The sequence below is a fragment of the Coenobita brevimanus genome, chromosome 13 (assembly GCF_032717465.1).
Source record: "Coenobita brevimanus isolate Jiangsu-jjx chromosome 13, ASM3271746v2, whole genome shotgun sequence".
Lineage (NCBI taxonomy): Eukaryota > Metazoa > Arthropoda > Malacostraca > Decapoda > Coenobitidae > Coenobita > Coenobita brevimanus.
The window spans coordinates 7,762,567-7,780,984 of NC_136966.1; positions in this window are offsets into that span (position 1 = coordinate 7,762,567).

Genomic DNA, 18,418 nt, shown 5'->3' on the forward strand with positions numbered 1-18,418 from the left:
TTATGTGGAAGATATGTGAAGACCTTTTAGGCAAAAAAAAAAAAAAAAAAAAAATCTGTTCAAGATACGATCAGTCTCCCAATGACAGTCAACAGTTCACTCTCCTACCTCTGTTAGGCATCCGTCTGCAGCACGTTTCTCCTAACCTGATATAAGATCCTTGACCCATTCAGCGCAGTTGATGTCGACCTGTAATCAGAGGGAGAGCTGATATGGCAAGTAATCAACGAGATTCATTTCTGCCTCATCGCAAAGGCTTTCTTCAAATTCATGCACCGACGACATAATATCCAAGATGTGGGAGGGGCCCAGTTCCGTCAGGAAAAAAAAAAAAAAAAAAAAAAAAACAATACGGAATATTATGTACACAAACGTGTCTGTTCCTATGCAGGGCCTGACACTGCATCATGTGGGAAAAGAGTGCCAGATGAACCTTCAAGTATTACTACCCAGACTCAGTAACGACCCCTTCTTCCAAAATACCCACAAAGATATAAATGGATATCATGTAGTGAGAGCAGGGGAAGATGTAGCATTTTAGGGTCGTTACACACAAAAGGTTTTAGCAGAGTAATGATTAGCAGCCTGACGGGGATAATTTATGGACCTAGTAGCTTATATGGAGCGTTGGGGCTGACTGCCCTGGAACACAGTTTAGATAACAGGGTAGACTAGGCTGTAAAAAGAAGTGGCTTTAGTGAAATACATAAAAAATCAACGATATATAGGAAATTCTTATACTACTGTGCGAAAAAAAAAGTATGTTTACTAATAAAATAGAAACATTGTCAGAGAAGGGTATAATAAGTGATCTTATCGAAATTAATAAAAGGAACGAATTCATGGAAATTCTCAGACTAAGGAGTAAATAGAAGTAATTTACTTGAATTATACACAAAATTGATGTTGGGAACAATATCAGACAAGCATAATGAATATTCAGTTTTAGTTAATGAGAGAGAGAGAGAGAGAGAGAGAGAGAGAGAGAGAGAGAGAGAGAGAGCATTTTAAAAACCATTATGAACATCTTATCTCTGTTAAATGACTTTCCTGAGAGCCTTAAAACATTACCAGCTCTTTTACAATTTTCTTATCTGTGCTGACACAATAAAGATAAAGCCCCCTTCACACCTACACGATCTTTTAACCGACCGCAACACGATTAGGGATCGTGACGCAGTCAGGTAGTCATCTTTTGGCATCGCAACGCAGTCTAGCACATCGCCATGGAGTCCTGGAGCTTCAGGATTTTTTAATGCGTGCATAAAAAAATCGTGTTCCTCGACGATTGTTAAATCCATCAGAGAGCAGTCGGGGTACCATCTGATTGCAGTCGGTATCATCGTGATACAGTCCATTTGCAATCCTGATAAATCGTGCTTTCATCGCCGGGAAAAAAATCCATTACAAGATGTGGCGTAGCGCATTTACAATTGGCACAGGCGCATGCAGCCATAAAAACAGCGGCGTGCGACTAGAGAGAGAGGGTGGGGGGGGGGGGTCCTGTGTATTCAACTCGTGTAAAATATTAACACGAAATCTACCCCCCACGATAGAAGTAATGTCCTCCATATGTGATAATAATAATAATAATAATACCACCACTACTACTAAGTTACTACTACTACTACTACTACTACTACTACTACTAATATTACTACTACTACTACTACTATTAATATTACTACTACTACTACTACTACTAAGGTGGTCTTCTCATAATCGTTGTGTCATCATCCTATAGTCTTGATGCATTTGTTATTATCATTTGCACTGTCGTTGTGTAGTCAGAAACCGGAAATGACCGTTATTTTTCACATTTGTACCCATCGGGATGCAGGCGTGGGGGGATCCCAGCGCCATCTGAACACGATCGTAATTCGTCGCAGTGTATGCGTAGTGTTATCAAATTGGGCCAAAAATCGTACGATTTCAGGACGATTTCAGTATATATATATATATATATATATATATATATATATATATATATATATACTTCTGTGTGTGTGTGCTTGTGTGTGTGCGTCCATAACGTTAGGCATATAAGAAGGACCCAGAATATTGGGTGCTTGAATAATGAATTTCAGTGAATGCACAGTTGCTAATTCTCTTGTTTTAGTACTATTTTCCCTTTATATTAGGACCTTACGTCACCGCATACTTAGGCGCAAAAAGAAAGTAGGATGTTGCTGCTGTTGATGATAAATGACTACGTAGATACAGTTCCCCCTTCAGGGCTTTATTGGAAGGCGTCAAGTTGCAAGCTGTATCTTTAAACCCAAGATAACATGATCAATTATTCAGTAGTTACTCAGGTTTAATTGTACAGTATGTTTTATGTCAGGAGATCCATCCAGTCGAAATAGTCAAAGATAGTCTGGACACAATACTTGAAACCTAACTCCTTCAGTCCGATGACGTAAGTTTTATCTTAATATTGCTCTCTTCAGACGATTTTATTTAGCTTACTGCGTGGCATCAGACTATGAAGGGGTTAATGTAAAACGTTTTGTTAACTCTCTCACTTCAAATGGTTTCTTGTATGTTTTATTAAAACAGAAAGTGACATGAATATAACAAGAAACGGTGCCAAGGCACAGCAAACTCGGTACCTGCAGTCATTTTAGTGTTGACGTATAAATATAACAGGATATCTAGTCAAAGATGTTACATATCAAGTTTAGAGTAAATCGGGTGAAAATTGATGATTTTATGCCCATTTGAATTTTTAGGCCTGACTCACCTGACACTGACCCCCTTACCGCAAAACGGGGGGGAGGGTGACACCCTGATGTAATGAGGCATATTATAGGATGCAGATTTGAAAGATATACCTTTAGGTTGTGGTTTCAAGTCGGTATGACGAATTTGAAAGAAGTTATGGCAAAAAACGATTTTTACCCGTCCCCCTTTTTTTTTTGGGGGGGGGGGGCCTGCAGCCTGGGCCTTGGCCCAGTTTGGCCCAAAATTTAATCAAATGATCAGAAAGGTCATAGCCCATCATCCCTGTGATTTTAGTCAAAATCACACCGGTAGTTTCTGCTTACACTGTTGATCTTTTCTCTCCATTGGGCTCCTCTGATCACAACCTTAATACCTTAATCTGTCCTATCGCTCTGGTACGGCCTGTGGACCCTCCAAAGAGACGTCGTCTGTGGCACTTTGGAGCAGCGGATTGGGAGGCCCTCAGGCAGTACTTCTTTGATTTTCCCTGGAATGATTATTGCTTCCATGGCCGGGAGCCATCTGAGTGTGTCTTGCGGATTACGGAGTTTATTCTCTCTGGCATGGAAGCAAACATTCCTTTCTCATATCCTTTGACTAATGCAAGAAAGCCTTGGTTTAATCAAGCTTGTTCTAATGCTGTCTGCAACAAGGAGAGGGACTAGAAAAGGTACCGGAGCCAACCCACCCCTGAATCAAATCTTTTATACGTTTCTGCCCGGAATCATGCTAAGTCTGTCCTTCGCCCTGCTAAAAATAATTTCAAACGTACTAAATGCTCTCAACTCTCCAACTCAAATTCTTCCCGCTCCTTCTGGCACCTTGCCAAAAATCTTTCTAACAACTTTACCTCATCATCCTTCTCTCCTCTTTTCTACTCTGATGGCTCTGTAGCTATTTCTTCTACTGATAAAGCAGATCTCTTCACTCAGACTTTCTCCTCCAATTCCACCTTAGACGATTCCGGTGCTGTTCCTCATCACTTCCCCCCTCTGAGTTCCTCATCGCTGACATTAAAATTTTTTCAGCTGATGTATTTTCTGCCATCACAGGCCTCAATACTAACAAGGCATATGGGCCTGATGGAGTCCATTCTGTTGTTCTCAAGAACTGTGCTTCTGTGCTTACACTCCGCCTAGGTAAACTCTTTCGCCTTTGTCTATGAACTTGTACTTTTCCTTCTTGCTGGAAGTTTGCTTTCATTCAGCCAGTCCCAAAGAAGGGTGACCATTCCCAACCCTCTAACTATAGTCCAATTGCTTAAACATCCTGTATCTCAAAAGTTTTCGAGTCAATTCTTAATTGAAAAATTTTAAAGCATCTTTCCTATCACAATCTTTCTGATCATTAGTATGGGTTCCGTCAGGGACGCTCCACTGGCGATCTTCTCACCTACCTTTCAGACTCCTGGTCATCCTCCTTTCGGGACTTTGGCGATAGCTTTGCCATTGCACTTGACATCTCAAAGGCTTTTAATCGAGCCTGGCATAAATCTTTAATTTCCAAACTGCCCTCATACGGTTTCTATCCTTCTATCTGTGCGTTCATCTCTAGCTTCCTTTCTGGTCATTCTGTAGCTGCTGTTGTAGACGGCCATTGTTGTTCTCCTAGATCTATCAACAGTGGTGTTCCTCAGGGCTCTGTCCTATCACCAACTCTCTTCCTTTTATTCATCAATGACCTTCTAAGCTGTACATCTGACCCTATCCACTCATACGCTGATGACTCCACCCTTCACTTTTCCATTCTGTTCCCGCAACGTCCATCTCAGCAGTTACTTCAACAAACAAGGGATGAAGCTATGCCACACCTAATGTCTGACTTGGCTCGTATCTCTGACTGGGGTAAAAATAATCTGGTTGTTTTTAATGCATCTAAGACTCAGTTCTTACATCTATCAACTCGACAAAATCTTCCACAGGTATACCCACTAATGTTTAATAATATTCAGCTTAATCCTGCAACATCCTTGAACATGCTTGGGATTTCATTTACTCGGGACGTATCTTGGAAAGATCATATTATATCTCTTGTAAAATCCTCTTCTAAGGGATTGGGTGTGCTAAGCAGACTCCATTCCTTCTTTACCCCTGCACAAATGTTGACTCTATACAGGGGTTTTATCCGCCCCTGTGTGGAGTACAACTCTCATGTATGGGGAGGCTCCCCACATATAGCTCTTCTCAATAGGGTGGAGTCAAAGGCTTTTCGTCTCGTTAACTCTCCTCTTACTGACTCCCTTCAACCTCTGTCTCTTCACCGCACTGTTGCATCATTGTCTCTTTTCTATCGCTACTTCAGTGGTCACTGCTCCTCTGAACTGTCTGCATGCATTCCTCCACCTCTACGACGGGCGTGTAGCACCCGTCTAGCAAACTCTCATCTCTTTTCTGTCCAAGTCTCTAATGCAAGAGTTAACCGTTACTCCCAGTCCTTTATTTATGCAACAGGTCAACTCTGGAACTGTCTTTCTCAGACTGTATTTCCTGCTTCCTATGATCTCCAGTCTTTCAAATGCAGCGTGCCCAGGCATCTCGAAATGATCGGATCTTGAATTTGGCTCTCTCATGTATTTTGTTTTTCTCTTGGAAGGAACAATTATTGCGGGCTCGTGGCCTTTGGTTCCTTCTTCCTCGCATTAAAAAAAAAAAAAAAAAACACACAAACAAGCAGACAAACCAAGTGAAAACAATACCCGTTCCCCAGTCCCTCCGGATCGGGGACGGGTAATAAAGTGGGCATCATCGGACTGGAGGGGTTTAAGTTTGCCTGCAAACGTGGAACTAGGTGACTTGTGACCAAAATCTGCATGGATAACTCGGTGTCTCAGTAGGTTTATTATTGGCATCATGTTTAGGGGACGCTCTTGACATGGACTGAACCCCACTAACTACCACCAAGTTTGTGGAGCGAGCACTTACAAGTTAGCGCAAGTTATTAACGGTATGATAGTTAAAATTACAGCACACCATACCACTGTCTGCTACCATCATCTTCAATTCAATGTCTATGGCTTGCATCTGGCCTGCCCTCCTCCTTACCCTTGAAATCTACACACCATTGCATGCGAGAGTGGATGGAGTAAAGACATGGAATTGACATGTGTGGAGGCAGGTGATGTGGCTGCGGTAGTAGCAAAGGGTACGAAACATTATGCAACATTTAGGATACTTATGTCACAATTTTACGTTTTCCACGCTATGGACGCATTTTGGTATTTCATACAGCCTGTTATCTAAAAGCTTTATTCATCTGTCTGGCTCTGTCCACTCTGCCATTCATTTGTATGTATGTATGTAGTAGATATGTGCGTATGTATGTATGTATGTATGTATATATGTATTTGTTTATTTTCATGGATGCATTTATCAGTAAGTATATAATTCACTATAACACCAGATGATATTATTCACCAGATGATTTTATTCACCCCTTCACTCGGAATACGTATTTTCACTTTAATCATGCTATTACTAGACGATTTTATGCAACTTGTGACACATTCCGAGTTATAAAGAGGTACTGTAAATTAAGTCTAAACATAATCCCTCCCGTTTGAAAAATCTCTCTTAAACTCACTTAAAATCGCCTTTACGTAGCACGAATTAACGAATAACACGTCGCCAGAGAGGATGAGTAAATACTGCTCTTGCCGTGGGTGTGAGTGAGTATTTACACATAGTCATCTGCCAAGGGTCTTACTCAGCGTTTTTTTCGTGTAGGCAGCAAAACCTCAAGCATCTCTCACAGTGCATCAACACCACACTACTCGTACACCGCCACTGCATACCATCCTCCCACCCATACGTTTGTACAACCTTATCTTTCTACCTTATTTTTCTATTTGGGGTTCAGCGGGAAGAGAAAGAAGGAGCTAGAGAGAGTAGGGCCAATGCGAGGGTAGGATAGTATATATATTAAGTTAAATACTGTACTTCGTTCTCAGTTTCCATCTACTCTTTCTCCCATCAGCTTTGTTTCTGTACGTTTCTGCTTACTAGCTTTCATTCGCCACAGCATCTATTTTTCCATGATAAATGTTACCTGTCTTAGCAGTTTTTATGCAGAAAAGGTTGACACTCAAGAAAAACCTTGCCATCAAAAAAGCTTAACAAGAATAGTACTGAGCCTGATAATACAGCCTCGTCATTCGCATAGATTTTCATCTGTCGTACATAGTTGTTATATCACAACACCCTCAAACTTTCACATCCAGCTCTTACTAAATGTGGTACAGGGTTAAAAGTTTACCAGCAAATCCTTTGCTTTTTTGTCACACTTAAGGCATGACCGTCACTTTCCTTCCTGATACATCGTATCAAAGAGCATCATCTGTGAACAGAATCACATACCAAGCCACTGCTGCCATAGGGATACCAGCCAACATACTCGTAGTATAGTGAGAGGAGGTGAAACATTAGACGAACTTTTATCCCGGATTATACATTACTGACACAACCTCCCTCCTCTTTTCCCCACATAAACCACGTCATTTTATCTTATGCTATTCTTGGCTATTAGTTTTGCATATAACACATAAATATACTGCTATGTAATTCTGTTACTGATACAGTTTGTATGAACAGCGCACAGAAGAATTATAACAGGCAGTGTACAAAACTGGCTTGCAAGGTAAGAGTGTCTGGGGGCTTCATATAACCATGAAAATGTGACCCAAAATAGGGTTCTCAATAAATTTCTGAATACGAGTATATATACGATGTAAAATGGACAAAAAATTCGGCTAACATAAATGGCTCATAAGGCAACACATAAACACAGCTGAAAACGCAGCTTGAAATAGGGTTCAAGATACAAAGCAAAGGAAGCTCAAAATACGACTGAAAATACGGCAAAAAGTGAGGCTCTAAATGCGACTCAAATTATACTGCTTAAATTACTGTTCAGAAATTACGCTGAAAAAAAAAAAAAAAAAAAATGGTAGACCCCATAAAAATGCCTGAAATTACGGTTCACAATACAGCTCAAAAAAAAAGTTCAAAATACGATTGAAAATACGGTTGAAACACAGCTAAAAATTACTTTCACTCCGTCCATAAATCTCCTTGCGTGTCCCCTTCCCTTTACCTACACCACTTTCCCATCAGTGTATCCTTTTATCAGTTTTTCATCACCTGTCTTCTCCATATGGCCATACCACTTCAGCACACCCTGGTCAGAGCTCTTCTTCATGTTTCGTTTCCCTCCATACCTTTCTCTTGCCTTGTCATTCATCACAGTCAAAACGTCTTACCACACACACTGTCCTAAAGCACTTTCTTTTCGGCGCGTCCGCCCTACATCTGGTGTAAACATTTAGGATCACTCGCCCGCAAAGGTGTAGTTTAGCTACCAATATTCGACGGTCATTGATGGAACCTCTGTGACAATTAGATATGAATAGCCTGTATCCATCATTACATATTGCAGTCAGCAAGTGTGTACAAAAGCCAGACACGTTTGAATTTTGCAAGTGCCTCAGTTTTTATCGTAAGAACATTGACTCTTTCTTTCCTCTTTGTGACTGTTGTTTTTGCCTATGGCCTAATGTCTCACATCCATTAAGCAAAGTCGGCATTATTATTCATTCATTAAACACAAACAGCTTCATCTTAGTTGACAGAGGAGTCTTCGTAGCACCTCTTCCTTAGTGGCTTATATTTATTCTCTGATATGTTATTTATATTGTTTTAGTATCGACTTTCTTTTACATCAGTAACATGTAAGAAGACTAGCCGGTAGGCGAAGATGGCCAGCTCTAAGCGTGCCGTTGCAGTTCAGCCTCTACACACAAAGGCGGACCGTTATCTGGTTAGAGTCTAAAAATGCCATCTCTTACCTCACTTTGGACACAAACTAAACACTCCAGACAACAGAAATGACTCGATACTTGCATAAACACAATAACCATTTACTGTGAAAAAATTAATATTTTTTTATGAAACCTCCCAGATTATGTACTGATTTTGTTCGTAAGACACATATCTAGTCATTTCAAACCATTTCAGCACCAATGAAATATTTTGGGAGTGAAAATATGGATGTTTCTAAATGCTATTTTTGTTTTCACTACTCTCCTTAGTTTTCACTGGAGAAATTTTTTGCGCTTCATCGTGAAGCACAGGGAAGATTTAGGAAGTAAAAAATACATTGTTAGGTTCCCCAGACGTTTCTTTTCATTTTAGTAAGAAAAAAAAAAATCTGTTCTCGAAATTTGAGGAAATGGTGCCGGGGCTGGCCATACGGGTCCCGACAAAATCTGGACCCACCGCCAGGGAGGGGCTAGGCAGGCCGTTGCTAGGCAACGACTCGTTGCCTAGCAACCAAAACCTTGCGGACACAACTAGGTCGCAGGCTGGTAATTGTATCCCGGTTTGGTAGGAATTAGTTATTTTGAAGGGTAGAAGTGCCTGCCACAATTAAACAAGGCTGCTGGGGACACTGAGGCCAATCTTCACAGGGTTGCCACTCGAAAAGTAGAGGAGAGAGGGAAAATATGTATGGCACACTTTTGATAGGGAAAGACCTCAACATTACGCCTAAAGAAGTCAGAGCTTTCTACACACATTAGTAATGCTTCTACAGCTCAAAATGTGAAAAGTACGAAAAAGCGTTTTTTCGGCCGTTGCTAGGCAGCGAGTAGTTGCCTAGCAACCAAAACCTTGCCGACACAACTAGGTTGTAGGCTGGTCATTGTGTCCAGTTTTGGTAGGAATCGGTTAATTATACAGGGTAGAAGGGCCCGCCACAATTAAAAAAAAAAAAAAAAAGTTTTCAGCCGTTGCTAGGTAACGAGTAGTTGCCTTGCAACCATAACTTTGCCGATGCATTTAGGTCATAGGATGGTCATTGTATCCAGATTTGTTCAGAATCGGTTAAATCTGAAGGGTAGATGCCTACCACAATTAAGCAAGAAAAAAGGAAAACAAAAAAGAAAACGCGACTAACAAGACGGGCAAAATGGGGCTGGCCAATATACAGGAATAATGTTTAGAATAAATCGCTAAAAAAGAGGTGCTGTAAAGTTTACGAAACCAGTGAAAGTTAGACACACACACACACACACACACACACACACACACACACACACACACACACACACACACACTGATTTCTCTTCAGTATCTCGACTACACTGTACAATTCTCTTTTTGTCCAGCTTACGGCACACTCTAGGCACATACGTCAAAAATAAAAATTTTGGCGAGTGGAGAAGTATTTCGAGGAGCAAAATGGCTGGCTTATAAATGACGTGGGGGTATAAGCGTGTAAGAAAATATTAGATGGATCCCGGGAGGCATATGCACTTGGCCCTCTGACCCTAATCAGCATGTGTCTTTGGTGTGGCGTGGGGTCTGTGGGTGCGTAGCGTTGGTGTCTGGGTTCTAAGTGGCTTTGGAGATTTTGCAACAACTCCTACAACACCTCATCATCCTCTTGTGTGCCATTTATACGAACTATGTTGATGCTAAAACTATATAAACAACATACAAAAGCGTGTTATGATGAAAATAACAAAGTAAGTCAATCGGCATGAAATGTTAAGAAGCTTCCTGTGTCTCTCAGAATACGACACTGAGGCTAAACTGCGTCAGCTAGAAAACACCTCCTCTATTTTATGTTTACTGCAAAGAAATGAAGGGCTCAGTTGTGTATCCAACTTCTCTTGTTCCAAAAACCTCTTTGCACCAAAATAAAATTGTCGCAGATGTGAATTATAATAACGTCTTTGGACTGAAGGGGTTAAAATCTGGTTAGTTGTGAGTCGAATACCCCGGTTTTATTTGTCATTACATGCACATTCCTTAAAGAGGTTACATTAGAAAGTTTGCCTAGTCATAATATATTCAGCTTTCTTCACCTGGCTAAACCGAGATCAGTTTCGCAAAATGGAAAGCGTAAATGATGATGCTGAAGACGTTAATTATAAGACATCATTACAAATTTCTACGATATTAAATTGTTTATTGAAGGTACAGTAACTGTTATCACATATCGCTTTTTTTTTTTTTTTTTTTGTCACATTTATATTCACTTATTTGATCGTGAAGTACTGTATATGTATGCTGTATGAGTGAAGACAAACGTTTATACAACTAATCTTAAACACAACTTGACTTACGTTGGTTTATAAGTAACGTGAAATGTTTTCTAGCTGTATGAGTGAAGATAAACGTACATACAATGCCTAAAAAAGCATCCCCACTTGGGGGTAGTTAGTTGTGAAATCATAAGCTGTGGATCACTAAAGCTGTTTCGGCAAAGTTGGTAAGCATACAGTAACATCTAAGCTTGCTAATAATGGTTTTGCAATAGCACTTACGCAGTATGTGTAAGGTTATCAAAATGTGATGAGAATGTTACATCACAAATCTAATAAATCATTTTTGGATAAATGGCGGCTAAAATGAGAATATCTTAATCTATAATCATTATCATTGTAAACAACGGGGTTTGAGTTGCCATACAGTCATACAGTATATGAACTGACAGTGAATGCGATACACAAACCAGTGTCATTTTCTTGCATCCTAGAATTGTTCATGGAAAAAGTGAATCGATATTACTGTCTGCAATAGTACATTAGTGGCATAACAAAACAATACTATGGCTCTACATCCTTTTGACAGCACGTCTTCGCCAGCATCATATTCTAGCGTTAATCTGCCGGTATTGTTCCACCTAGTAGTTCAAGATGGAGAAAGAACATTTTTAGGCCAGGTTATAACAATATGAATAAAAAAGACTTACGTATTATTCCTATTCACCGTATTCTAACTTTTTTCTGAATTAGCTTGTGTGTCTGACTTCTTTTCAACTTTTTATACTTGATCATGCTTATTTTTTTCCCGTTCGTTTCCTTCCATTAACCTTCCAAAAATTCCTCTTCTTCCCCACCCTTTCAAACTCCCTGCCTCCCTTCTGTCCATCACACTCTTTCTTGCCCATATTCAGTTCTATTTTCGTTCTTTTCCTACCCCTACCTACCATCTTAAACTCTTTGGCTTACTCATATCATTCCTGTCGTTGTGCTCGGCCACCACTTTCTCAAGCTCTTCTGCTTGCCGGTATTAATTTTTGTTTCGCAATTTACCCTCTCACGGCCACGCTTTCAAAGTGTTTTCCTCGTCCATATTTTTATATTTTCAGAGTTTTCCTTTCCTCCTCTCCACTTTCACACACTCCCCAAAGACTGGCACATTCACCGCCCTGCAGTGCCCTTGTCGATACATTTGTGTCAGAGTAACGAAGGAGACGGCCACCTCCTGCTCCAAGTTTTTCCTTTGTATTTTCTGCCTCTCGTGCGTGGCTATTTTCTTCTGAGCTGGATCACACTCGGCTCTACTGTGGGCTGTATCATATGTAAGTGGATAATTCGTAGCACCTTTCCATGGAGAGTTTTTCTGAACATTACTCGTACCCCTCATTATTCTCCTGTGTGTTACTGATGCAAAAAAGTCGATATTAAAACGATGCAAATGTCGTACAAGGGAATATTAAGGCGTAACATGCAAAACAAATTGTCAAGGAATAGGTGCCACGAAGCCTCCTATGCTACCTAAAATTGGCACCTCGCCCCTTTCACAGGTATCTCTTTTCAGAGTAATGAAAACCTGTTTAGCCTGAGGACTTTTTATGTATTTCATCCTTGTTACCTTCAAGCCCCTTGAGTGTGGTTAACCCATACACTACAAGACTGTACGTTTTACGTTTTAAATTTGTTATCTCCACACGATTTTATTCACCTGAGGGTACACTTTTCGCGCGGCAGGTGTTGCATTTGCCCTTCATTAATTTTTTTCCTGTTTTGAATAAAATCATCTGGTGGTTGGAAGAATAAAAGCAGACAATAGGTCTTGCGATAAGGGTAGTGCAGCAGGTGTTTGGGACATATGTAATGAATTTAATAACAAAGAGAGTGTACTGAAGCCAGGACACAGGAGAATGAGGAGAGTAAGCTCAAGAAAGAGGTGGTCAATTAGCCCTTTCACCCAGAGGGATCTATGTTAAGATGAATAAAATTGTGTGGACTTTGTCAGGATAAAATACAAAGGTGGTCCTGGTACTGAATGAGTAGATGTCGTGAAGCTGAGGATGAAGGTCGGCCTTTAATGCCGGAAAGAACTGAGCTGGTTATGATAAAGAGAATAACCCTTCACCACCATATCGCCTTCTTATGCTTTATTCTTGCCTTCCCCAGACGATTTCATTCATCTTAGTGGAAGGAGACCTGTCGTAGTGAAGGAGTTAATGAAGGCTGTGTATATACACCTGTCGTAGTGAAGGAGTTAATGAAGGCTGTGTATATACACCTGTCGTAGTGAAGGAGTTAATGAAGGCTGTGTATATACACCTGTCGTAGTGAAGGAGTTAATGAAGGCTGTGTATATACACCTGTCGTAGTGAAGGAGTTAATGAAGGCTGTGTATATACAGTACACCTGTCGTGGTGAAGGAGTTAATGAAGGCTGTGTATATACACCTGTCGTAGTAAAGGAGTTAATGAACGCTGCGTATATACACCTGTCGTAGTGAAGGAGTTAATGAAGGCTGTGTATATAGAATCCATCATATTTACATCTAAGTCAACGAAGATCGTCTATAGGAAGCAGATAATTAAGACATCCTCGTAGTGGCGTTTGCAACAGGTTCTTTTTGCTGTCGGCATCCTGAATAAACTCTGGGATCAAACGTCCAGCAACGGACACATAATTATAACAGTATTTTAACTGTTTCGCCTAATATAATCAGAATAAGTTATTTTGCTGAGACTAATGCAAGACGGTTTTGTTCAGGTAATGGAAATTGTTGTGTTCAAAGGTTTTACAATTGAACCTTTGAAATACTCACTTGAATAAAACCCTAAACTTAAGCCGAATATATACACGAATGCGTTCACAGAAAGCAGCAGAGCTAAATGAACGGAACGAAAAAGCAGCCTAACAGTAAAAGTTGTGTGTATGCAGTCTGAGAGTAATGATGTTTGGGAGACTGGCTGGATCTTACTCGTTATGTAAACCAGGCCTCTTCCTCACCCATTTACTGTATATTTCCCACGTATATTCCAATGTATGATATTGATGCAAAATATTAAAGAGGCAGTAGTTTCATGGAAGAAGATACTATTTTGTGGCGCGTGCTGTCTTTATGTGTGTGTGTGTGTGTGTGTGTGTGTGTGTGTGTGTTTACTTCTTGTGTTTGTTGTGTATTTGTGTTTATTGTGTATTTGTGTTTGTTGTGTTTTTGTTGTTTGTTTTTGGTGTGCGTTTGTGCGTTTGTATGTGTTTGTGTTTGTGTTTGTTGAGTGTCTGTATGTGTTTGTGTTTGTTGTGTGTTTGCGTGTTTGTATATGTTTGTGTTTGTTGTGTGTGCATGACCCTGCGTCTGTTTTTTTTTTCTTTTAATTAATTATGCCAGTTACACCTTGATAGTCTCACCTGTGTTTCCATAGGAAAGACAAGTGCTCGTGGGCTCTTCGGGCCCCTCGCACTTGCTCCTGCGGAGGGCTCTCGCGCTGCTATAATATATTTTAGTTATTGCTGTAGGCAAAAAATCCTACGGAGATCCTATGCCGGGCACCGGGAGCGAAGTTTTTTTTATCAAAACGTGATCGCTTATTAAATATAGTAAAAGTTTTTCAATCGTGATGGTACCAAGTTTTTCACATCAGCGAATTTTTTGCGATTTTTGTGCCAATTTTGGTGCGATTTGAATGTGTAGTTTCGGCTGCCCAAAACACACACACACACACACATACACACACACACACACACACAGTAGTAGTAGTAATTTATTGACAAAAGTACAAAGCACATAACAAAACATAATACAAGAATTGTCCAACATGAATATTAAATAAAAATTTCCTTACTAGTAAAGGGCAAAATAATTCGCTAAATATAAAGGCTGCTAATATTATAATAAGTAAACACAAAACTAGAACCTCTTTGGTATATAATAATATGTAAAGGACTCTTGTTCTCGACATTATAAAGACTTAAGCATATACCCTAAGTACAGCGTGCACATAGTCACAAACTTCACTCAGATGAGTTTCTTCACCAAAAAAGTTCATTAACATTATTAAATGTCAACTCTGGGTAGTTATTCCTGCAGTGTGCAGTCAATGGACAGTCTATAAGTACGTGTCGTTCTGTTTGTACGTGTGCACCATCACACACACACACACACACACACACACACACACACACACACGCACACGGCTATTGCTATAGAATATTAGATATGTCGAGCGCCATTCCCATTTCTCATCTTTTTTTTGTAATTGATTTATTTTCAGTATGAACATTGCCTCAGAAACGTGGAAGAGAATGAAAATGTGTAATATAAAGAAAAAAATCACCGAAAAAGTGGTGTTGGCGAGCCTCCTGTGCCACGCAGAATACAACCACCCATTGTCCTGACTCAGCAGCACCTCTGTACACTCCCATGATGAACGCTGGGGGAAGTACACAGACTCTTATCTTCATTATATACCACACAACATTAACCACAAAACTGTCCCCTGACACTAGATTTCTGCCTGTCCTGTCACCATTGCATAAAACAAAGCGATCAGCTTTTACCAAGCAGTGTTGAGCATCCATATGATTATTGTATGGATATCATCCAACAAAGTAAATTATTTCTGTTGTTAAGGAAACCTTTTGGCTTATCATTCAAAGAAGAGTCACATATAGGCTGCAGTACATCAAATAAATGGATTGTAAATGTCCTCACCTATACAACACTACACTACACTAAACAACTATAACACTGCACTACATACAACGTGCTAGCTGCTTGCAGCAGCTCCTAAACAAGTTACCTAGTATCTAGTAATAGCTCAGGGACCTATTCTGTTAATATTTTCGCACATTTAGCAAACACTTTCAAACCTGAATTAAAAAAAAAAGAAAATGCACCTGGTAGTTTCTCAACAAAGATCACTACCTCCACGCAGTGACATGAGGCAGATGGTAACGATAAACTGTAATATACCAGTTTAACTTGGGTTGCATAATCTACACGGGTACAAATGGTAATGTACGTTGAAAACTCTTTAAAAAAACAAGTACTTACAACCCTTTTCCAGTTCGGTGCCAATAGAGGCTGAAATAAACTGAGGAAAATGGTGATGCACAGTGTCTGAAATTGAACTTGAAGCTGAGACTGTGGAAAGGAGACAATGATAATGCCAGTGGGTCAAATGAGCAGACCAACAAAGCGGTATAGACACATACATACAGATGGTGGCGGAGAGAGAGAGGGGGGGGGGAGGGTTAGAGTGGAAACAAGAAAGGGGAGGGGTTGGAGTACGGTTGTATACCATCAAAGGTCATGAATGAGATAAGGAAAGAAAGACTCCAACTGAGGGAGAAATACAGGCAGTTAATGAGGTGGTTAGGTTATCACGGCACGAGTCCCCATCACGCTGATCTGATCTGACAGCGAAAACAGGCCAAACATGGAGAGGAGGGGTGGAGGAGGAAGGGTTGGGTGCGAGAAGAAAGGGGGGAGAGAGTAGGGGTGAGGGATGGGAAAGGAAGGGAAGAGTGGGGAGTAGGAGGTGAGAGGGAGGGAAGTGGGGAGGGGAAGGGAAGTGGGGAGATGCTAAAATATAGGTAAAGATAGGAAATGAAAAATGAAAGGGTGAAGGAAGGCAGTTGAAGGGATGGGAAAAATGGGGAGAGGGTAGGGAGGAAGAAAGTCCCAGAATAGAGAAAAGAAGAGAAGAGAAGGAAAAGAGTGGGTGGAGGAAGATATACAGGAGAGAAAAAATAAATAAAAAGGAGGGGGGGGGGGAAGCAGAGAAGAGGAGTGAGAGAGAAAGGAAAAGTAGTGAGGAAGGAGGAAAGAGTGGGTAGGACGAAGTACAAAGGAGAGCAAACAGCAACAGCCCTAAAGGTCCTTTCGTGGCTGCATGGTGTAAGGAATCTTGCAACTAACAAAACTATTCTATCAGTTAGTCCTTTTCTCTCCTACTGTCTCTTTCTAATCAGTCACCCTGTATTAACTGAAATGAAACTTAACAAAGTAATCATATTGTCTTGGCCGAGATTTGATCTCAGACCCCTGGGCTTCACATGCGCACAAGTTACCACTGAGCCAAAGTCCTCTTTGGTTCAGTGGTAACATATGCGTGCATGTGAAGCGCTGTGGTCTTCAGATCAAATCTCGGCCAGAACAGTGGGATTAATTTGTTGTTTCATTTCAGTTATTACATTGGTGGCAGTGGGATGTGAGGTGAGGTTTGGTTGGCAATTCAGTGTTGTTCCTTGGTTAGCTGATGGCCGTGTCCTTGCAATCCGGAGATGAGGCTGTTCATTGTGGTCCACAGCGTCCCCAGTGGTGGCCCACAGTGCTACGCTACCATGTGTACTCAAAACTCACCAAATTAATCACCAAGGGAAGAAAAGAGTGATGTAATGAGGTTTATAAAAGCCCGCATTGCCCAAAGGCAAAGTGGAGATCCTCTCTTTCGGCTCAGTGGTAACGTGCGCGAGTGTGAAGTGCAGGGCCCTGAAATCGAATCTCGGCCAGGACAGTGTGGTTAATTTGTTAAGTTTCATTTCAATCATTGCAACCTAAACTCCAATTTCTCTCTGACCCCGAGGCTATCTTTCCTCCTTCACTCTCCTGTTTCTTTTATTTTGCTCTCTAATTGTTTGGTTCTGCACCGCGTCCTTGCAATTTCTCTTCGTCTTTTTTAACTCTGGTCTCTGTTTCTATTCACAGACAACAAAATTTATATTACAGTATTTATCCTTTTTTTTTTTTAATAAATCTAGGCTAAACTAATATTTAAGTGCATAGTTGATTTATTACCATGAGAAAACTAATATTTAATAGGATAAAAAAAATTAATGTACTTATTGCCCACTAATATTTCCAGTTGCTAAATGGGGCTCCAGTAAATGAACTGAGGTGTGCACAATAGTCACCTCAAAATGACGCAAAATTAAAATCTAAAATATTTGCTTCTCGATTCCCTCCAGTCTATCACATTCCGATCTCCCTTTAGAATCTATTTTCATTTCCTTCCCACCTCCTACTTTATATCCAACTTCCCGCCCTTCCTTTTCTTACAAATTCTGTTCATGACATTTTCCACCCATGACTTTTGCCTATTATTCACTTTTCAGCATTTAAGTCATACCAAACTCTTTCCAATATGACGATTGTCTTTCTTTTTTCTGTTTTAATCCCTACTCTTTCCCTTCTCACACACTCCCTCTTTCCCTTTCTCTTTTCCTCTTAATAACTGTCCAATTTTTCCAGGCTTCCTCTTACCTTTCCCGTTGTTGTTGTTGTTGTTATTGCTAAGGTCCCAGGCTCATGTGAACCTGACTGACTGCACCATCACAGCATATAACTAGTACCACTCACCATCACAGTACAGGACATAACTTATTCTATAAATCGTTACAGCCTATAACTTATACCACACATCATACTTACATACAACTCAACGACACATCAAAATATGTACCTCATATCACACACCTCCACAACCTGTGCATCCTTGTTTTAATGCAGTATATGTGACTCACTTCACACACCATTACAACTAGTGTCACTCATATAAGAAATAACTATTAATAGTGGCCAATGAGCCATCACAACTACTTTTTTTTTTACCATCACAGCATATTTCTCTTACGACACATCATCAAAACATATAATTTGTATAC